Source organism: Saccopteryx bilineata, chromosome 3 (genome assembly GCF_036850765.1).
Source record: "Saccopteryx bilineata isolate mSacBil1 chromosome 3, mSacBil1_pri_phased_curated, whole genome shotgun sequence".
NCBI classification, from domain to species: domain Eukaryota; kingdom Metazoa; phylum Chordata; class Mammalia; order Chiroptera; family Emballonuridae; genus Saccopteryx; species Saccopteryx bilineata.
The window spans coordinates 47,009,971-47,025,479 of record NC_089492.1 but is presented as its reverse complement, the minus strand read 5'-3'; the positions used below and the strand labels follow the sequence as shown (position 1 = coordinate 47,025,479).

At 41.4% G+C, this 15,509-nt stretch overlaps 1 protein-coding gene and 1 pseudogene across 1 annotated transcript in view; both read left to right on the top strand.

Annotated features, from left to right (window-relative positions):
* LRRC69 (leucine rich repeat containing 69) overlaps positions 1 to 15,509 on the top strand; it is a 143,740-nt gene that overhangs the window by 77,756 nt on the left and 50,475 nt on the right. The gene's annotated exons all lie outside the window — the stretch shown is intronic.
* Positions 13,707 to 14,121, top strand: LOC136328510 (large ribosomal subunit protein eL30 pseudogene; annotated as a pseudogene).

The window sequence follows — 15,509 nt, the reverse complement described above, 5'->3', positions numbered from 1 at the left end:
ACTCTGCCCCTCTGTGCGATAACACGGGTGCACACTGCCGAAGCAGTCGGAGGAATCTCTCACTCAGTATCTGCGCGCGCAGACCAGGATATGAGGCCGGCCGCGTTTCCCTCTTAGTGAAACCCCCACCAGCACGGAAAATTTCCACCGTTGGAATTAGTTCTCGCTCCCTCTTGTGTGCGGCTTTCCCAGGGTGCTGGGGCTGCCCAGAGATTCTGCTCTCAGCCCACAGAAAGGCCTCTGACTCTGCCTCTCTGTGGGGTAACACGGGCACCCACTCCCGGGTCTTAGGAAGAAATCTCTCGCCCACTACCTGCGCACCGACCAGGAGATCGGATAAAATGGCTGCCCCGCTTGTCTTTCTTTGTTTGGGTTTGGCGCGAGTGTTAGCTTGTATTGCCCGGGTTGCCACAGGATCAGATTTTCCTCGGCTTTGATCTCCGTGCCATAGCCTGGTTCGGCCGTTTGTGCCGCGGCCTGGATCTATTCACCCCCTTTGCCCGCCTCAGTTTCTATATTCACAGTTACCAGAGAATGCCGCCCTGTTTAGGTTAGTGAGGAAGGCGGAGCATTTCTTACTCCCTAATTCCTTCGGGGTTTGGTTATATATTTAGACAATTTTTCACTCGACCATACCTTCGGGTGTATTGCGAAGCATCTGGAAGCTCCAAGTATAGGTTTTTCTGTTTCTGGTTGAAGATCTTGTTGAGTTTTGGGGGAGATTTATCGGTATCACTTCTTACCCTGCCATTACTCTGACGTGAACCAGAATTGACATTTTTTTTTTTAATTTTTTTTTTATTTATTCATTTTAGAGAGGAGACAGAGAGGGAGAGAGAGAGACAGGGGGGAGGAGCTGGAAGCATCAGCTCCCATATGTGCCTTGACCAGGCAAGCCCAGGGTTTCGAACTGGCGACCTCAGCATTTTTAGGTCAATGCCTCATCCACTGCGCCACCACAGGTCAGGCCAGAATTGACATTTTTTAAAGTTCAACTAGGTCTTTTCAAATTTGCTTCTAGAGAGTTAATCTGTATTTCCACAAACAGTAATATTTTTTACTCTTGTGTGAAAAAAATCTTATTTGAAATTTAATTTTAAATGATTTTAAAAACTACAGGAATCAATTTGTTTAATCCCTTATAATCTGTTTGTTCTCCTTGAATGAATCATTTCAGAATAATAAAAATAGCAATAACAATAACAAAAACAAATGCCTATTAAGCTTATTATGAGCAAGGCATTGTTCTAAGCACTTAACAGAAATGAGTTAATTTAATCACCCAGGAACCATAAAAAGAAAGGTACCATTATTGATTCTCTTTTGTAGATAAACTGAGTCACAGAGAGTATAATTAAGTTGTCATGGCTGACAGAGTAATAAATGTTGAAAATATGATGTTAACCTTAGTAGCTGGGGCCCAGACTCCATGCAGCAGTATCACATCAAAAAGGGGTTGGAGGGAAAAAGAAACAGGGGTAGTGCCTCATTGAAGGAGTTTCTGGATTGTGGATGGGGCTGGATTAGCAGTTAACCCAATGGATTAGCAGTTACCTTTTCAAAGAACCAGCTCTTGGCTTCATTGATCTTTTGTATTGTTTTTTAGCCTGTATGTCATTTATTTCTGCTCTGTTCTCTATTATTTTCTTTCTTCTACTTCCTGTGAGCCCTGCTTATTGTTCTTTTTCTATTTCTTTTAATTGCAGGTTTAGATTATTTATTTTAGCTTTTTCTTGCTTAAATTATGCCTGTAACTTACTTCTCAGGAGGGCATTAGTTGTGTCCCATAGATTTCGTGTTGTTGTATGTTCATTTTTATTTGTTTCTAGAAAATTTTTTATTTCTTCCTTGATCTCATTGTTAACCCATTCGTTATTTAAGAATATGCTATTTAGCCTCTAAGTGTTTGAATATTTTTTATTTATTTTTATTGTAGTTGTCTTCTAGTTTCATGCCATTGTGATCAGAAATGCTTGATATGATTTCACTCTTCTTAGATTTATTAAGATTTGTTTTGTGTCCTAAAATGTGATCTATCTTAGAAAATGTACCACATACACTTAAAAAAATGTATCTTTTGTTGCTTTGGGGTAAAATATTCTGAAGATATTAATTAATTCCAGGTGATCTAGTATGTCATTTAAGGCTACTGTTTCTTTCTTGATTTTCTGTCTGATAACACCCCTTTGATGTCAGTGGGGTGTAAAATTCCCTTATTATTATTGTATTGCTGTTGGTCTCTCCCTTTCTGTTCATTAAAATCTGCTTTGTGTAGTTAGGTGTAAACCATGTTTACAATGGTTATATTCTCCTGTTGAATAGCTCCCTTTATCATTATGTAATGTCCTTCTTTTTCTCTTACTGTAGCCTTTCTTTTAAAGACTACATATTTTATCAGATATAAGTATTGCTACTACAGTTTCATTTTTGTTTCCATTTGCATGGAATACTTTCCCCCGTCCCTTCACCTTCAGCCTAAATGTATCTTTTATTCTGAGGGAAGTCTCTTGTAGATAGCACAAATATATGTTTTTCTTATCAATTCAGCTACCCTATGTCTTTTAATTGGAGCATTTAAACCATTTACATTTAAGGTTGTTATTGACATGTATTTTTTATTGCTATTTTATTCTTTAAACTTACAATCCTCTCTCGAATTCTTTTTACTTTTCTCTTTTTATAGCAGGCCCTTTATCATTTCTTGAAATCCTGAATTTTTGTAAATGAACTCCTTGAGCCACCCTGGCTTTTTTTTTTTTGTCAAAGAAGGTCTGTATTTTTCCTTAATACATTGTTGACCACTCATGAGTTAACTCATGTTTGCACTTGACATTAACTATTTTAATTTTTGAAACTCAGGGTAATATAGGACTATTGTATTTGTGACTCTTCACCTGGAGGGTGGAAGTTCAAAAAACAGCACAAGGTTCTATATTATCATGTGGACTGCTTTTCTTCGGTTTGAGACCGAAAGTCAAAGGTACAGTAAACAAAAACAATCACAGTGTCCAGCCATCTATAAACTTGAACTATCTTCTAACCACTCGCAGTTTGAACATACATATCAAGGATACTGTAAAATCTTTCTTTGTTGTGTTCAATCCAACTAGAACATGTAAAGTTTGTTTCAAAAAGAAGCACAGCAAGACTAGATATATTTCAAAACATATTGCATACCATTACATGTAGGTGATTGCTATACAGTATACCACACCAAAAAAAAATTACTAAAATATATAATATGTATAAAATATAATATGTAGCAGATATGTACAAAGTTTCATTTAAATTTATTATGTATAAATAAAGTATACTGAGGTTTATTTAGATTGTTTCACTTTCATACTGTCAGTCAAATACGTTTGAAAATATGATATATGTGTTTGCTTGTTTATAGTTTGCATTGGGTGTGGGGACAGGCTGTAAGCAGGCAAGGTCCTTCCTTATAGCATAAGGCTTAGTTTTAAGATTAAGCCTTTCTCGCCCTTTTAATACTAAGATCTTTTCAAAACTAAGCTTTTCCTCACACCCTTGACTGTTGCATGATGTGGGGTGGTGCACTCTTATGAGGAATCCCATATGCCTCAGATAAGTGACTTTTTATCAGAGACTTCTTTATTTGTATATTGGCTTCAAGGTTTTTGTTTCTATACTATAAAATGAGGCAGTAGACCAGAGGCGCTCTCTCTCTCTTTCTCTCTCTCAGTTCCTGAAATTAACATTGCATAGAAGAAGCAGCCAAGATGGTGGATGGAGTGCTGAAGGAGAAGCCAGTTTGTGCAGAGTTTGTGTAGAGAAAAGGAGATGGGGAACAAAGGTGAATAAGGCTGGTGAGGTAGAAACCTTTGATTCTCAGAATATTTGAATAAGTCAGTGGCTTTGGGAGCCCTGAATGGAAAGGGAAATGTTTTCCCACTGTGTGTATTTCTCTCCTTCTGGGTGCAAACTAAGATTAAAAGTAATGACCCACTAGTTCTTGGCTCTGTTATTTCATTACCGTCTGTCCGAATCAAATGTGAACTTGCATGGGCCAGGTGGCTGTGATGGTTGCCGCGGCTACTGGCTTTACACATACTCAATTATAAAAAAATAACCGGTGACATGAGATAACTTGTACATAAAATTGCTGGTCAACAATGTGTTAAGTCAGGGGTTGGGAACTTATGGCTTGCAAGCTAGATGTGGCTCTTTTGATGGCTGCATCTGGCTTGCAGACAAATCTTTAATAAAAAAAATAATGTTAAAAATATAAAACATTCTCATGTATTACAATCCATTCATTTCCTACCACTCATGTTCATGGTTGCGGGTGGCTAGAGCCAATCACAGCTGTCCTCCGGGACAACACCTAATCTTTATTGGATAATGTGTAACATACATGGGTCATTGTATGTCTCTCATGGAATTACATTTTAAAACATGTGGCGTTCGTGGCTCTCTGAGCCAGAAAGGTTCCCGACCCCTGTGTTAAGTGATACTTTGCTGAATGGAGTAGTCTTGGTTGTAGATTCTTGTTTTGCATCACTTTGAACGTTTCTTGCCACTCCCTTCTGCCCTGAAATGTTTTTTTTGAGAAGACAGATGTCAGCCTTATGGGAGCTCCTTTATAGGTAACTAATTGCTTTTCTCTCGCAACTTTTAGTATTCTTTTTTTGTCTCTTATCTTTGGCATTTCAATTATGATGTTTTGATGTAGGTCTCTGCGATCATCTTTATTGGATTGTGTCTGCTTCTTGAACTTGTGTGACTTTTTCCTTCATTTGGTTAAGAAAGTTTCTAGCTAAATATGTCTTCAAAAAAGTTTTCTATTCCTTGTTTTTTCTCTGCGCCTTCAGGAACCCATATGATTTGAATGTTCCTTTGCTTCATGATGTTGCAGAGATTTGAAAGTTTCCTCAGTCTTCTTGAGCCTCTTTTCTTGTTGCTGTTTGGCTTGCTTCTGGAATTAAGTTTATCTTGTCCTCTAAATCAGTGATTCAGTCCTTTGCTTCATCCAACCTCTTGTTGATCCTTCTAGTGTGGTCTTCATTTCAGATATTGTATTTGCCATATCTGACTGGTTCTTTTTTCTGGTTTCTATGTTCTTTTTAATGCTTACTATTTCTTTAAGTTCTCATTTTGATCATCCGTTCTTACTCTAAGCTCCTTAAACCTTGTAGTAAACATTATTTTAAACTCTGCATCTTATAGTTTGGTTACTTCCATTTCATTTAGTTCTTTTTCTGAGGATTTCTCCTTGTTAATTCATTTGGGTCATATTTCTTTGTCTGCCCATTTTGTCTGTGTATTAGGTATCTCTGCTCTGACTTTGGAATTTGTTGTGGTGTCTTTATGAGGAAGGTAAGCTCAGTGGTATTTATGTCCAGACCACCTGAGCTCATTGCTCTAGGAATGTTTCTTGAGGGGAATATTTACCTTCCTGTTGTATGTATATATTGAATGCTGTTTGTCCTTTTGTGGGTGGAGTTAACCCTTCAGGCTGTCTGGCTTTAAGGGTCAACCTTGATCATATGCATTAGACACTGTGCAGTGTCTGTTCTATGGGTCATAGTTATTCTCAGCAGTCTGGTGCCTGCTGGACTCTTCCTTTGGGGTTGCTGCTTGTGTGGCTAGTTGAATCTATTGTTGCTGTGGTCTGCAGCTCACTACTGATTGTGTTATTTCTGGGTCTTCTGGGGTAGGGTTCCAGTAAGTGTTGATGTTTGAAGTTGTTTATAACCCACTCAGGGCTACCTGTCTGAAGCTACCATTCTGTTCACTGTTGGTGTCTGCATTTTATGTGCCTGGATGTGTGCAGGAGAGGCGAACCTGTGTATAAGGGTTGACTTCCTCCTGTTAGAGCTGAAAGCAGCTTCCTGAAAGGACCCAAGTTTCTTAAGATTTTCCTCCACTTTTCAGCTCCTCCACTTCTTGTAGTTGCCTGGTATTTCCTGCAGAGTCTTCTATAGTAAGATTATAGAGCTCAGACTGGTCTCACCCCACCAACCCCTCCACAGGTTGCAAGCATGGTGGGTTAGAGCAACTGAGATCAAAAGGATGTTAGTGAGACCCCCTTCTGAGGACTGTATTTGTCAGGAGCTTGGCATGGGGAAAGTGGCCCCTACTCTAGAGCCTAATCCCTCAGCCATTATTGGAAATCCAGTTCTATTTCTCCCCAGAAATTCAGCAGCAGATTCAGATTGGGTGAACTGTCAGCTCCACTGTAGAAGTTTTTTCTGCTGAGTAGCCTGTGGTCTCTGGAAGGAAGTCTCTGAGAGAGACTTCCACTTGGGCTGATTGTGAGGTCTCCCACAGGAGGTGGCTAAGCCTTTCATCTGGTCCCACCAATAGGCTCCAAGGAACCCACACCCTGAAAGTATGAGCTCTGAGCCTCACACTCTTCCCCCTGTGGAGCTTAGCCCAGATGGGCAGGGTATCTGGAACTTATGCTGGCTGACTGTGAGGCTCTACCTCATCTAATGCATGTAAGCTTCTGTGCTGGTGCTGATCACAGAAAACAGAATTTATTTCAGCTGGGTTTGATGCCTGATGAGCTTTCCCTTTGAATATGCTATTAGTAATGTTAGTTGGATCTTGCTCTGATGTCTGTGCCTGGCCACTGGATTTGTTTGCTCTAGCTCTCATATGAGGGAACCTGGTGCAGACCAGTGTAAGAAACTGCTCATCACTGACCCTCAGTAAACTTTTTGGTGCTATATGCAATCCAGAGTTTGTGGCTGCCTTGCTGGGCTTATGTGTACATGAAAGGACCAAGCTGCACCCCTAGATTGGCTTTAACAGCCCCAGGCCTGGGGGCATCAGCAAAAGGCCCAAGGTTCTTTGAGATTGTTTTCTTGCTGCCTCTGTCTGCTAGCTACTTGTTGGGCACAACCACTAAAAAAACTTCTGGTAAAGTCTTGAGTCTTGGGCTATTCAGGGATTAGAAAAGGTGGTGGTTGTGGCTTTCACCCATGGTCCCAGGTATCAGTCTATCATTAATTTTTTCACAGGTCTTAGTAGAGTATGGCCACTAGCAGTTCAGTGGGTGTGGCCTCTGAAACCCAGAGATTTGGTCTTCCCACAGTCTGGACAGATTCTACAGAATCTCCCATGAGGCAGAAGCACCAGTCATACTCTTGGGAGAGTGTGGGGAAAAACTCCAGTGTAAGTGCCAGAAAACAGAGTCACTTCATGCCCCCTGCTTCCTCGTTAAGGCTGTGTACTTCTCAGTGGAGCCCAATCTCCTTAGGGTGAGGTAAGAGAGATTACCAAGGGTGGGGCACTTGCTTTACCCTAGGCTGACGCTGCAGGAGGGGTTGTTCCACCCAAGAAAAATATTCATATCCAAAGGGAGAGCTCATCAGTGGTATTGGAGAATGATTCAGTACAGTGATTCCAGTGGCTATTCCCCATAGTGTCTTTCCCTGGGCTGCCAATTTTACACTCTCTTTATGCGACTCTAGTCCTTTCAGCCCTCCATCTGACCAACGTGAGGATAAGTGGCTGTGAACAGATTTTCTGCACTGACCATTTGAAAGGGTTCCTGTGTCTTAGAACTTCAGTCTTTTTCTGGTGACAAAACTTTGCCTCTTTTCACTGCCAAATGCTGTGGGCACCTCTTCTAGGCTCTGGCCCTCCAGATTGGGGCATCCAGCCTAGGGCTTAGGACCTAAATTTCTCAGGGCTAATCTCCCCTTTACCTGAGATGTACCTCAGAACCCTCAGCTGCTGCTCACTCTTGGGAATGGGAGCAGCTCTTTCACACCTCCACCCTTCCTACCAATCTCAATATGGTGTCTTCTGTGAATCCTTGGTTATAGACTACTTTTCATTTAGTCCTGAGTTGGTTTTTCGAGATGGTTGTTGTTGGGCAGATGAAATATATTATGCTCACTTTGTTAAAGATGGCACTGCCCATGTGGAGACCCGTTGCCCAGGTGATGATATTGGTTGCCCTTTTTGCTTAAGATGGTGTTTGGCAGATAAAATATATTATGCTCACTTTGTTAAAGATGGCGCTGCCCACATAGAAGCCATCACCCAGGTGATATTGATGTGTGTTGGGGATGGTCTATGGGCAGGCAGGATCCTTGTAGCCTGGGGCTTTGTTTTGAGATTAAGCCTTTCCCACCCTTTTTTTTAAAGATTAGTTTATTTATTTATTTATTCATTTTAGAGAGGAGAGGGAGAGACAGAGAGAGAGAGGAGAGACAGAGAGAAGGGGGGAGGAGCTGGAAGCATCAACTCCCATATGTGCCTGGACCAGGCAAGCCCAGGGTTTCGAACCGGCAATCTCAGCATTTCTAGGTCGATGCTTTATCCACTGTGCCACCACAGGTCAGGCCATTTCCCACCCTTTTTGATGTGGGGTGGTGCAATCCCATTATGCCCCAGATAAGTGACTTTGTATTAGAGACTTCCCTATTTGTATATTGGATTAAAGGTTTGGATTTCTACACTATGGAAGGGGGGCAGAACGGGAGCATGCTCTCTTAGTTCCTGAGATTAGTATTAGAGGAGACAGCAGAGAGCCGAGAGAGGCCATGTGGAGGAGGCCAGGAGAAGTAGCCAAGATGGCGGAGTGTTGAGTGAGGAGACAGTTTGTGCAGAGTTTGTGCAGGCAGAAGGAAGGAGATGGGGAACAGAGGTGAATAAGTCTGGTGAGCTAGAAACCTTTGATTCTAGGACACTCAGATAAGTCAGTAGCTTTGTGAGCACTGAATGAGTGGGTTTTGGAGCCCAGTGTGTGTTTTTACTTGCCTGCTGGGTGCAAGCTAGGATTAAAGGTAATGGCCCAGCGGTTCTTGGCTCCATTGTTTCATTACTGTCTGTTTGAATCCAATGGGAACCTGCATGTGAATGGCCACGATGGTGGCTCCTGGCCTTACATTTGGCGTAGTTTGTGGCAGGATTCAATACAGATTGGCAAGGAGCCACCACCACTTTTGAGCGGTGGAGTAAAGGACTGGCTGCTGTTATGGTTTCCCATGGCTGTCCTTTTGGGGACCATAGGCTGGCTGACTTTTATAGCCATATGTGAGGAAACCAAGAGCTCTGTGGAAGAGGCTACCTGGGACCTGCAAACTGAGCAGTGGAAGGAGCTGGAGGAAACATGGGAGAAAGAGATGCCAACCCTGGAGCTGAAGCAAGCACTGGAGGCGGCCGACCAGGTTCGTGAGATTCCTTTGGAAATGGAGCAGACGCTGGAGAAGGTTAATCACAGGTTCGTGAGTTGCAGCTTACCCTGGACATTGTGGAGAGTCAGCAGCAGCAGGAGGCTGGGGCTGACGCTGAGGCCAGTGTTGGGCAGATAAAATATATTATGCTCACTTTGTTAAAGACGGCGCTGCCCACGTGAGGCCGTAGCTCAGGTGATATTAATGTGTGTTGAGAATCCTTGTAGCCTGGGGCTTAGTTTTGGGATTAAGCCTTTCCCACCCTTTTTGATGTGGGGTGGTACAATCCAATCATGCTTCAGAGAAGTGACTTTGTATTAGAGACTTCCCTGTTTTGTATATTGGATTAAAGGTTTGGATTTCTACACTATAAAATGGGGGCTGAACGGGGGCTTGCCCTCTTGGTTCCTGAGGTTAGCATGAGAGAGCAGAGAGAGTAGAGCCAGCAGCGGAAGGAGGCTACGTGGAGGAGGCCAGGAAAAGCAGCCAAGATGGCGGAGTACTGAGTGAGATGCCAGTTTATACAGAGTTTGTATCTGGGATAAGGAAGGAGATGGGGAACTGAGGAGAATAAGGCTGGCGAGCTAGAAACCTTTGATTCTAGGAAACTTGGATAAGTCAGTGGCTTTGTGAGCACTGAATGTGATTGGGTTTTGGAGCCCAGTATGTGTTTTTACTTGCCCGCCGGGTGCAAGCTAGGATTAAAGACTATGGCCCACCAGTTTGTGGCTCCGTTGTTTCTTTACCGACTATCCGAATCCAATGCGAACCTGCATGGGCCAGGCTGCTTTGATAGTAGCCTTGGCTTCTGGCTTTACAGCCAGGTATGGAGCTGCAAGGTCTCCGGAGCAGAAGGCAGCAGTGGCCCGATTCTCAATTCTGGCAGCAGGAGCTGGTGTTTCCAGTTCCTCTTTGGAGGATGAGGAGAATCAGGCTGGAGTCGCAATCCACAGTCTCCAGAAGATGATAGCCCAGCTGAAAGGAGTATCTGCTATTGTAAAGCCAGTATCCACAGCCACCATCACAGCAGTCTGGCTCATGCAGGTTCTCATTGGATTCGGACAGACGGTGATGAAACAACAGAGTCATGAACTGGTGGGCCATCAGCTTTAATCCTAGCTTGTACCCGGCGGGCAAGTAAAAACACACACTGAGCTCCAAAAACCACTCATTCAGTGCTCACAAAGCTACTGACTTATCCGAGATTCCTAGAATCAAATGTTTCTAGCTCACCAGCCTTATTCACCTCTGTTTCCCATCTCCTTCTCTCTGCACAAACTGGCTTCTCCCACAGCACTCCACCATCTTGGCTGCTTCTCCTGGCCTCCTCCATGTGGCCTTTCTCTGCTCTCCTCTCTAATGCTAATCTCAGGAACCGAGAGAGCAAGCTCCCGGTCTGCTCCACTTTATAGTGTAGAAATCCAAACCTTTAATCCAATATACAAATAGGGAAGTCTCTAATACAAAGTCACTCATCTGAGGCATGATGGGATTCCTCATGAGTACACCACCCCATATCAGAAAGGGTGGGAAAGGCTTAGTCCTAAAACCAAGCCCCAGGATACAAGGATCCTGCCTGCCCACGCCCACCCCCAACACACATTAATACAATCACGCCCATCCCAAGCAATCACCTGGGTGACAGACTTCCATGTGGGCAGCACCATCTCTAACAAAGTGAGCATAATATATTTTATCTGCCCAACACTGTATGACACCATATGTAATTATTACAATATTGACTATATTCCCTATGCTGTACTTTACTTCCCAGAACTATTTTGTGATTACCAATTTGTAGTTTTTAACCCTTTTACCTTTTCCACATCGCCCTCAGCTCTCCTCCCCGTGGCAACCAATCATCTGTTCTCTATCTTTGCTGTCAATGCTATATTTTAGTGTGACACAGAGTATCACTTGATCATACAATAGTTCCAAATTCATTATTTCTTCTAAGGACTTATATTTGGTTTTGACCAGCAGTTTCCAAACTTTTTATACAGGGGGCCAGTTCACTGTCCCTCAGACCATTGGAGGGCCGGACTATAAAAAGAACTATGAACAAGTTTCTATGCACACTGCACATATCTCATTTTAAAGTAAAAAAACAAAATGGGAACAAATACAATATTTAAAATAAAGGACAAGTAAATTTAAATCAACAAACTGACCAGTATTTTAATGGGAACTATGGGCTTGCTTTTGGCTAATGAGATGGTCACTGCCCAGTTCCATATTTGTCACTGTTAGCCCTAACAAGTGATATGACACGCTTCTGGAGCCATGACGCGTGCATCCCGCATCACCGAAAGTATTACTGTATGTGAGTGACGCAGCGCTTTGCATCCACATTCTGTGCTTCTCTCACTGACCACCAATGAAAGAGGTGCCCCTTCTGGAAGTGCGGGGGTACCGAATAAATGACCTCAGGGGGCCGCATGTGGCCCGCAGGCCATAGTTTGGGGACCCCTGGTTTTGACTTTTAAATATAATCTGTATATGGATAGGTTTATATTTAAAATTAAACATTTATAGGTAAAGAATAATAGAAGAATACATATAAAACTAATTTTAACATCATAGTTTAAACATAGGAATAATCTCTGACTTATATATACTTAGCTAACAAATATTCTAACAAAATAGCATGTAAACTAATCCAGAAAATGATTTGTTTGTAAAAGATTTCTTGACTATTAAATAACACTGGAATTAGGTTAGCATTAAATTGTATATTCTAAAAGACTGTATTGCATATACATTTAAGAGGTGTCCTAAAAGACAATATTATTATGGCCAATATATATTCTTTATGTGTACTCACATTTCCAAGTAATAGCTTTATATTTCAATTACATATCTTTCCAAGTAACACATTGACAACAAGTAGGATAAGAATATCAATAATAGGTGATATAAGAGTTGTTAAGAGACATACTTAATACAGCAAACATGTTTGGTTCCAAATCATAAATCTAAAAAGTGAACTATGTGAACTGGGACCTCTTTATAAGTTTCATGTATTTCAGCAAACATTCATACCATCTGTGATTTTGTGGAGTGAATCTTTCATTAGTTTTCTGGAGCTTTATAGTGAGATCTAGACTTTTATTCCTTTAGATAACAATTTACCTTAAAAATTAACATTTTATTCAGAATCAGAAGCTAAGCTATTTGTAAATATGTAAAATATGGGTGATAATAGACATTAATTTAGTAATCCTGGTAATATTAGCATGAAAGGGTGATTTATTTCAGAAAGGATGACTTCAGTTATGTGATCACCCAGGAGAATAAACTGAAGTGGGTAGGAGGTTATGCTGTTTGAAGGATCTGACATTTAAGAAACCCATATAAAGTAGGCTTTCTCAGATGATTGTTAAGTGGAAGGGATAAAGTAATAATGAGCAGGAAGACAGCAATCTATTAGATTTTGTCTTTAATTTTTTCTTTTTACTTATTTATTTATTTTAGAGAAGAGAGAGAGAGAGAGAGTGAGAGAAAGAGAAAGAGAGAAAAAAGGGGGGAAGAGCAGGAAGCTTCAGCTCCTATATGTGCCTTAGACCAGAGAAGTGCAGGGTTTTGAACCGGCGGCTTCAGCGTTCCAGGTCAACACTTTATCCACTGCGCCACTACAGGTCAGGCTGTCTTTAATTTTTAATTTTTTATTTTTATTTATTTATTTTTTTTTTAGTTTTTTTATTTTTATTTATTCATTTTAGAGAGGAGAGGGAGAGACAGAGAGAGAGAGGAGAAACAGAGAGAGAGAAGGGGGGAGGAGCTGGAAGCATCAACTCCCATATGTGCCTTGACCAGGCAAGCCCAGGGTTTTGAACCGGCAACCTCAGCATTTCTAGGTCGACGCTTTATCCACTGCACCACCACAGGTCAGGCATAATTTTTGATTTTTAAATTTTGAAATTAAATTTAACAAGATGACACTGATCAACAATAGTACCTAGGGTTTTGATGAACATCTCTATAGCCTTTAAGATGATGACTGCCCTGCATGCCCATCACCCAAAGTTAAAATCATTTTCTATCACTGCATATTTGTCTGTCGTTTCTCCCCCTTTCCATCCCCCAGGTAACCACTTTACTTTTATCTATGTCTACGAGTCTCAGGTTTATATCCCACCTATGTGTGAAATCATACAGTTCTTAGCTTTTTCTGATTTACAGCTAGTGCTCAGCTTACGACCACGATTGGTTCCAACAGACTGGTTGTAACACAATTTGATTGTAAGTTGAGTAGGCTCTATGCACAGTACTGTGAAATGATGTTATAAAAATCTTTAAGTCATATTTTATCTTAATTTTCTTTCATTAATCTTATACAGTGTATCCGTAAAGTCATGGTACACTTTTGACCGGTCACAGGAAAGCAACAAAAGACGATAGAAATGTGAAATATGCACCAAATAAAAGGAAAACCCTCTCAGTTTCTGTTGGATGATGTGGCAGCATGTGTTTATGTGCAGATGATGGTGTAACACTGTGTATACAGTGGAGCAGCCCATCATCATGCCAGTCAAGATGTGGATGGCCCTTTCTCCCTCCCCGGCCATCTTGGCGGCTTCTCTAGGTTGGGGGCTGTCCCGCACCTAAGGCGGAAAGATGGTGGCCGCAAAGAAGATGAAAAAGTCGCTGGAGTCCATCAACTCTAGGCTCCAACTTGTTATGAAAAGTGGGAAGTACGTGCTGGGATACAAGCAGACTCTGAAGATGATCAGACAAGGCAAAGCGAAACTGGTCATCCTCGCCAACAACTGCCCAGCCTTGAGGAAATCTGAAATAGAATACTATGCCATGTTGGCCAAGACTGGTGTCCACCACTACAGCGGCAATAATATTGAATTGGGCACAGCGTGTGGGAAGTACTACAGAGTATGCACCCTGGCTATCATTGATCCAGGTGATTCTGATATCATTAGAAGCATGCCAGAACAGACTGGTGAAAAGTAAATCATGCAAAATTTTTCTGTAATAAAACTGGCCAGAGCTTGGTTTAAAAAAAAAAAAAAAGATGTGGATGGTATAGAGGAAAGTTCAGTGTGTTCTGTGGCTCGCTAAATTCGAATCTGTAACCAAAGTGCAACGTGATTATCGGCGCATTTATAACAAAGCGCCACCACATAGGAATAACATTACTCAGTGGGATAAGCAGTTGAAGGAAACTGGTAGTTTGGTGGAGAAACCCCGTTCTGGTAGGCCATTAGTCAGTGACGAGTCTGTAGAGGCTACACGGGATAGCTACCTAAGGAGCCCTAAAAAATCTGTGTGTGAGCCCACATCGAACTGCACTGAATAGGTATGAAACGGGGAGAGTTTTCCTTTTATTTGGTGCAGATTTCACATTTCTAGAGTCTTTTGTTGCTTTCCTGTGACTGGTCAAAAGTGCACCATGACTTTACAGACACACCGTATATTATAATTTTCTTTGTTCATTTTATGCCATTTGTATAATCTCTACACCATTTTGTTTCTTATTTTTACATTCATCACATTTAAGTTAAACACTGCATTACCAGTACAACTGGTTTAATATTTACAAAGACAATTTCCTCTTGGTAGACATCTTGGGAAGGATTTGATGAAAAATATCCAAGATATAAAACACAAATTGCTGTACCAAGTCTGGGATAACAGTTGAAATGTTGCACATGGAGATGGTAGTGCTGCTGGAAGCTGGTCTGCACTGTTGTATGCCCAGCTGGGCAACGCTTGCGCTGCCAGATGCGAAGCAGTCGTGGCTAGCTATTGTAGTTGTAAAGTTGAATGGTCATAAGTTGCATAGGTCGTAAGTCGATCAATATTTGTACTTATTTCACTCAGTATAATGTTCTCACGATCCATCTATGTTGTCATAAATGGCAATATGTCATAATTTATTATGGCTGAGTAGTTTTTTATTGTATATATGTACCACATATTTTTATTCTTTATCAAAGGATATTTTGGTTGTTTCCATGTATTGGCCACCATGAATAATGTTGCGATGAGCATGGGGGTACATGGGTCTTTGCATTCATTGTTTTTGAGCTTTTGATGTAGATACTCAGTAGAGGAATTGCTGGGTCATATGGTCATTCTGTTCTTAGTTTTTTGAGAAACCACCATACTTTTTTCCATAATTGCTATACCAGTTTACATTCCTACCAGCAGTGAATGAGAGTTCCTTTTTCTCTACAGCCTCTCTATCACTTGTTATTACCTGTCTCTGATAACAGCCAATCTAACAGGTGTGAGGGGGTATCTCATTGTAGTTTTGATTTGCATATCCCTAATACTTAGCAGAGATAAATATCTTTTTATATATCTGTTGGCCATTTGTATGCCCTTTTGGAAAAGTGT